The sequence below is a fragment of the Arachis hypogaea genome, chromosome 2 (genome assembly GCF_003086295.3).
Source record: "Arachis hypogaea cultivar Tifrunner chromosome 2, arahy.Tifrunner.gnm2.J5K5, whole genome shotgun sequence".
NCBI classification, from domain to species: domain Eukaryota; kingdom Viridiplantae; phylum Streptophyta; class Magnoliopsida; order Fabales; family Fabaceae; genus Arachis; species Arachis hypogaea.
Genome location: NC_092037.1, coordinates 36,625,110 through 36,632,726, shown reverse-complemented (window position 1 = coordinate 36,632,726; position 7,617 = coordinate 36,625,110).

Genomic DNA, 7,617 nt, shown 5'->3' with positions numbered 1-7,617 from the left:
AGCCCCCATTGAGTGATTTTATGATGATTGAACGTGAACTCTATGCATAGACTCTTGGGGATACCCGACGGGGGACAGTCTAAGGTTTTCGGACTTGTCGGGTTGGCTGGATAATCGACAGATGGGCCCCATCAGCCATAGGACAGGCATGCATTATATGCATTTATTTGTTTTGATTGCTATGCTTTTCCTGGGTTTGACTAATTGATATATATCACCTGCTACCTGTTATACTTGCTATTTGTACTATCTTCTCATTACTTGTGCATGAATTTGTTGGGTTGCTTGTTTCTGTTGCAATGTGGATAATGGAGGGATGGAGGAAAAGGAGAAATGGTTTGGAGTTAGATTAGGATTGAAATTGAGTAAGTTAGGTAGATTTAGAATACCTACCCCTGTTTATAGCTTCTGTTTAGTAATTATGTTGGATAATTGCATAACGGAGTTCTAGGATTGCCTATGGCAATCTCAGGACCTTATTTATTATATGCGTGGCACTTTTACCATGCTGAGAATCTTCGGTTCTCATTCCATATGGTATTGTTGTTTTTCAAATGCAGGTCAAGAGGCTCCTCGCTAGGCGTCTGAATCCTGGGAAGCAAAGTAGTCCATGGGTGTATTTTGGTTTACTGTTTGCATATATGTATATATGTATCTAGCTTACTCTTCAAGTAACTTGTGTATGCTGCACTTCATAGGGGTTGAGGGAGAGATAGGAGTTTATTTTGGTATTTTGGTGTATTTTGGGAATACTTATGTAAGTTTATATATATATATATATATATATATATATATATATATATATATCCTCCGGCCAGCCTTAGCTTGGCAAGCTGAGTTAGGGCTAGTTATGCTGTTTCCTTGGCTTTCCTTTATTCTTTTGCTTATCTTTATCATGTTCTTATTAGGCTTCTTAGCACGCAAGCAATCCTTTCCTAAGTTTTGCGCTTTTTATTTTGCGATTTTGTTTTACCCGTTTTTTTCAAGGCTCCTAGTTAAATATGTAACAACCCCGATTTTCGAATACGCAAGATCTTTTCTGCAGGCACGGATTTCTCCGAAAGATAAGTAAAGGGAAAACCTCTGCATGTATCATCAATCATATCAATCCTCATTGTCATTATGTCATCCTTATGCTAGAACCTCTTCTGAGGCAAGCTCGAAAACACAATCACGAAGAACCTAGTTTTTGAACCGTATCGGTTAGGAATTTTGATTCTGATTTTCTTAAATAGGCTCAGTTTGACAAACTGGACCCAATTCACGAGATAAGAGAGGTAATAGTATAATATTATCATTATATTAGTATTAGAAGATGCTTGAATGATATTATAAGGTTACCTGGTCAGTTTTAGTTAAGAAAAGGAAATCGGTTTAACTGGGTTCACAGTTAACTGCTGCAGCTTAACACCAGCACTCTCTGATGACTTTAGCAAAGCTAAGGCCTCATCATACATGTTCTATTCACATAATAAATATTTTACTAGTGTCATTTATACTAGTTGCTCAGAAAATAATTTCTAGAGATGTTTTTACAAGTGTTTCGATACACCTAGTTTTAGTAGTTATACACCTGAGATATTTTAATATTATTTTAACCCACCTCCAAGCCAACCAATAACAACTCACTCTACACCCCCAGGACAATCCAAGGCTAGTAATTTACTTCCTTTGGACGAAAATGAGAAGAGAGAAACTTTCATGAACACTTAATCTTCAAAGCTTGATTTCTTCTAAACTAAAACTCAAATCAAAACTCTGATTTTACCAAAATGATCCTCTCTTCTTCCTCTACATAACCATATAACATATCAAGGCTGGAAAGAAGGTGAGATGGATGTCTCCCTCCCTCTTCAATTCGGTTTTCAAGGAAAACCATGCAAAACATGTGTTTTCTTGATGTTTTTCCTTAAGAATCATGCTTAACTTGACTTGAGGGCCAAGAAATGTTAATTTCCAGCAAGTATAAGTTGAGATATCCCTTCCTAACGTGCTGAGACAGATTTTGTTAGTTGAGGGTTTTTGGATTTAAAGTTGTTCTTGATGTGATTTAGGAGGAAAAAGTGCTTAAGGACCACCTGAAAGTCTAACCGAATTAGGAGCAGCAAAACCAGGTAGGTTGTGACGAATTTAATCTTTATTGATTGTGTTTGAGATGTGTGATTATGATATGGTTTGGTTACACTTGAAATTGATTGCTTCTATGAGTTATTCTTGGTGAAAGTTTGTTGAAATTTTGATGAAATTTGATGATATTCAAGCTATGAATGTTGTTCTTGAGGGCTTCTGGAAAAACGAATCCTAGAGCTTAAATTGGGGTTCAATTTGTGTTAAAATCATGTGGAAAAGATGGGGTTTTAGTGGCTGGAAATTTATTATGAATTTTGGTAAAAATCGGTTGCTGAAAAGATTGAAAAACGGGTAAAAACAGAGAAAGAATTTGAAGAATTTATGAAGAACATGAAGAACACTTTGAGTGTGGTGAAGAACAATGAAGAACACCTTTTTGATTCATAAAAGGGCAAGGAAGTAATTAATTTGGTGTTTGGAGGTTATTTTGTAATTTCTGAAAGATAGGGTGGTTAAAGTAGAAACATTAAAAGTTACGGATGGTAAAAAGTGAATTTTAAAGGTTAAAAGTAAAAGGTAAGTTAATTTTTCGAAAATTAATGATAAAATAATAAATAATAAAAAAATATTAAATAATAATATTTAATTAAAAAATAATATTTTAATAAAAATAATAAAATAATGCGGAAAAGGCAGTTTTTTGTAAAAGCTTTAGAAAGACAACTTTAAGTGCAGAATCTCATAATTACCTTCATAAAACACTTAGGGAGTGGTAATAACATGTTAATGAGGCAAAGATAAAAGAAAGATAAAAAGTTGAAGAAAAGATAAAAGTCGAAGAAAAAGTCTGTAAAGTTTTAATGACAGAAACAAACAGAGATTAGTGAATGAACTAGGGCAACATAGTTAGTCCTTGAGTTGCGAATAGGGTTAGGTATTATTTAAAAAGATAAACTGTTTCAGTATAGACTTAATGAACCTATAGTTGGGACAGGTTAACTATTCATACCGAAATTTACATAAGCTTTAAATACATACGTTAAACAGAGAAATCAAAGTAGAGTAGAGAAACACAGAGAACAGAGTAATCAGAGAAAAGTAAAGAGATACAGAGAAAAGAGTAACCAGAGTAGAATAAAGGGATACAGAGAAAGGAGTAATCTGATAAAGAGAAATGGTTTGAGTTAAGATGTTGTAAAAGTAAAAGTTGTAAAGTTTGTATAGTATGATTGAACAGAAAAAGAAAGAGGTAATGCATAAGAATGTGAAAGTGATGATGAATAATAAGAATGTTAATGAATGATGATAATGAGAATGATTATGTAAGAATCTGCTACAGAGAGGCAGTCAGATAAATGGTGGTACGACCACTAAGAACGCTTTCTTGGGATACCTTGCTATAATGATTTGCTGTAAGACAGAGTTTGCTTAGAGAGGTATCGAGATTAGTGTGCTCCTGTAAGACAGAGGTTGCTTGTAGTGAGTGTGTTGTTGCTCCTGTAAGATAGAGGTTGCTTACAGTGAGTGTGTTGTGCTCCTGTAAGACAGAGGTTGCCTACAGTGAGTGTGTTGGGCGTATATCGGCTAATAAGTGCCGCCTTGCAAGACAAAGGTTGCTTGCAATGGATACCCTGCAAGACAAAGCTTGCTTGCAGTGGATACTGTCAATAGAAAAGCCTTATCCAGACAAAGGTTGCTGGATAATGTCAGGAGCGGGTATGTAACCGACAAATGAGCTCATTACCTGCACTAGGGCTAGACATGCATCATATTTGCTTGCGCATTTCCTCTATTATGATTGTTGTTTGAATGTATGCCTTCTTTGTTTTCATTCTATTCTCTGTGTCTCTGTTTTGTTTTCTTGTATTCTTTTGTTTGTGTTTTGCTTTTTGTTTTCTCTATTTTTTCTATTTATCTGTTTCTTTTGTCTACTGCTTCTCTGTATTCTGCTATTTATCTGCTAAACAACAAGGAATTAATGAACATAACTAATAACTCCGACCCTACTAAAAACTCCCTAGTTCTTACCCCTTCTCTCTCCCTTTTCCCTTCAGATGGAAGCATGAGTACCCTTCCGTAGTTCGCTGACGATCTTTCCTAAGAAGGATTTTGCTCTAGGTAGTCTTCTAAGTCTAGAGTGAACTCTGTTACATGTTTATATGTATATATTGTAAGGCCAGGCAACGTCTGCACCACGCTTATCTACAAACTTTAGCCTAAGTCCTTTGTATGATGTTGCTGTTATGTGGCCACTCGATGAAGTACTTGAGAGACACTCTTTGATTACGTATGATCGTGCAGAGGAGTAGTAGACGACCTTCCACCTTTTGACGACATTCAACCGGACTCGAGTTTTGAAGACCAAGAACGTACTTTCCCTCGTTTTAGAAGGATTAGATGAGTATAGAGTCTAGGCTAGCCTGGGTGCCAGCTTAGGGACTTATTGAACAGGTCAGCGCCTGGGATGTGGTATGTATATATATGTATATAGTTATTACCTTGCTATATCTAAGGGTGTTCTAACTTAAGATCTTTACCCTAATAAAGGTTAGATAACTAAATGATGTCAACTGCGTGATATGTATTTATGTGTGGTTGTTTATAACTGTTTTATCTATTATTATTTGTGAACTGATTATGAATGATTCTGTTTATCAATCCAAACATTTTCAAAAAAAAAGTATCTCGCAAAATAACTACACTTTTAACAACGAATTAGGCTCATATTATAAATAATAGATAATAATTAGGAAGACAAGTTGGTAGCGCTCAGTTTCTAATATGATTATGACGTACCAGAAATTGGGTCGTTACAATTTGGTATCAGAGCAGTTCATTCCCAGTAGAGCCTGGGGAGTGGACTGAGTATGCTTCATTGCATACTCTGCTTGTGTGTCTCATGCCGTTAGGGTATCTTTAAGATACATTTGGCATGAATGTCTATGAGCACACATTTTGGGAATCTTTGTGCTTAACTTGAGATATTTAGATTGATCACCTTAATATTGATTGTTTGGTGCGGATACGACCTCAATGACTGTGAATAGGCATGATTTAATCGAGCTCCGAACGATGAATCGATGTGAGCTACAGCTATCTACATTGCTGTTATGATCTCCATGGCTATGACTATGTGAGATTTGGGTGTTGCAAGGAATGGGCCGATCTCTTCGTCAGGATGGATTGAAGGAAATAGACAGCTTAAAGATGGATTCTTGCATGTGGTTGATATTTTGGGGGCAAAATTTTCTTTTAGGAGGGTAGAATGTAACAACCTCGATTTTCGAGTACGCAAGATCTTTTCTGCAGGCACGGATTTCTCCGAAAGATCAGTAAAGGGAACACCTCTGCTGTATCATCAAGCATATCAATCCTCATTGTCATTATGTCATCCTTAAGCTAGAACCTCTTCTGAGGCAAGCTCGATAATGCAATCATGAAGAACCTAGTTTCTGAACCGTATCAGTTAGGAATTTTGATTCTGATAAACTTAAATAGACTCAGTTTGATGAACTAGACCTGATTCATGAGAGAAGAGAGGTAATAGTATAATATTATCATTATATTAGTATTAGAAGATGCTTGAATGATATTATAAGGTTACCTGGTCGGTTTTACTTAAGAACAGGAAATCGGTTTAACCGGGGTCACAGTTTACTGGTGCAGCTTAACACTAGCACTCTCTGATGAATTAAGCAAAGCTAAGGCCTCATCATACATGTTCTATTCTCATAATAAATATGTTACTAGTGTCATTTATGCTAGTAGCTCAGAAAATAATTTCTAGAGATGTTTTTACAAGTGTTCCGATACACCTAGTTTTAGTAGTTATACACTTGAGATATTTTAATATTATTTTAATTCACCTCCAAGCCAACCAATCACAACTCACTCTACACCCCCAAGATACTCCAAGGCTGGTCATTTACTTCCTTTGGACGAAAATGAGAAGAGATAAAAGAGATAAACTTTCATGAACACTTAATCTTCAAAGCTTGATTTCTTCTAAACTAAAATTCAAGTCAAAACTCCGATTTCACCAAAATGATCCTCTCTTCTTCCTCTAAATAACCATATACCATATCAAGGCTGGAAATAAGGTGATATGGCTGTCTCCCTCCCTCTTCAATTCGGTTTTCAAGGAAAACCATGCCAAAACATGTGTTTTCTTGATATTTTTCCTTAGGAATCATGCTTAACTTGACTTGAGGGCCAAGAAACGTTAATTTCTAGCAAGTCTAAGGTGAGATATCCCTTCCTAACATGATGAGAGAGATTTTTTTAGTTGACGGTTTTTGGATTTAAAGTTGTCCTTGATGTGATTTAGGAGGAAAAAGTGCTTAAGGACCACCTGAAAGTCTAACCGAATTAGGTGCAGCAAAACCAGGTAGGGTGTGACGAATTTAATCTTGATTGATTGTGTTTGAGATGTGTGATTATGATATGGTTTGGTTATGCTTGAAATTGATTGCTTCTATGTGTTATTCTTGGTGAAAGTTTGTTGAAATTTTGATGAAATTTGATGATATTCAAGCTATGAATGTTGTTCTTGAGGGCTTCTGGAAAAACGAACCCTAGAGCTTAAATTGGGGTTCAATTTATGTTAAAATCATGTGGAAAAGATGTGGTTTTAGTGGCTGGAAATTTATTATGAATTTTGGTGAAACTCGGTTGCTGAAAAGATTGAAAAAGGTTAAAAACAGAGAAAGAATCTGAAGAATTTATGAAGAACATGAAGAACACTTTAAGTGTGGTGAAGAAAAATTAAGAACACCTTTTTGATTCATAAAAGGGCAAGGAAGTAATTAATTTGGTGTTTGGGGGTTATTTTGTAATTTCTGAAAGATAGGGTGGTTAAAGTAGAAACGTTAAAAGTTATGGGTGGTAAAAAGTAAATTTTAAAGGTTAAAAGTAAAAGGTAAGTTAATTTTTCGAAAATTAATGTTAAAATAATAAATAATAAAAAATATTAAATAATAATATTTAATTAAAAATAATATTTTAATAAAAATAATAAAATAATACGGAAAAGGCAGTTTCCTGTAAAAGCTTTAGAAAGACAACTTTAAGTGCAGAATCTCATAGTTACCTTCATAAAACACTTACAGAGTGGTAATAACATGTTAGTGAGGCAAAGATAAAAGAAAGATAAAAAGTTGAAGAAAAGATAAAAGTCAAAGAAAAAGTCTGTAAAGTTTTAATGACAGAAACAGACAGAGATTAGTGAACGAACTAGGGCAACATAGTTAGTCTTTGAGTTGCGACTAGGGTTAGGTATTATATGAAAAATCAAACTGTTTCAGTATAGACTTAATGAACCTATAGTTGGGATAGGTTAACTATTCATACCGAAATTTACATAAGCTTTAAATACATACGTTAAATAGAGAAATCAAAGTAGAGTAGAGAAACACAGAGAAACGACTAACCATAGAAAAGTAAAGAGATACAGAGAAAAGAGTAACCAGAGTCGAATAAAGGGATACAGAGAAAAGAGTAATCTGATAAAGAGAAATGGTTTGAGTTAAGATGTTGTAAAAGTAAAAG